Source organism: Asparagus officinalis, chromosome 3 (assembly GCF_001876935.1).
Source record: "Asparagus officinalis chromosome 3, Aspof.V1, whole genome shotgun sequence".
Classification (NCBI taxonomy): domain Eukaryota; kingdom Viridiplantae; phylum Streptophyta; class Magnoliopsida; order Asparagales; family Asparagaceae; genus Asparagus; species Asparagus officinalis.
The window spans coordinates 44,912,738-44,912,946 of NC_033796.1; positions in this window are offsets into that span (position 1 = coordinate 44,912,738).

Below are 209 nucleotides of genomic sequence, written 5' to 3' on the forward strand. Positions count from 1 at the left end.
GAGGTGGATTTCGGTAGCGAATGAGTCAAGGAGGCGAGAGATGCGGAGGGATTCGGCGTTGGGGATCGTCGGCTGGGCAGGAATGAATGTCACGGTGCGGTCCCCTCCTCTCTCAAACGATTTTAAAATAAAAACGATACTAAAACCCCATAACCCGAACCCGAACCCGTTACCCAAACCCATAACCCAAACCTAACCCTATTCTCTCT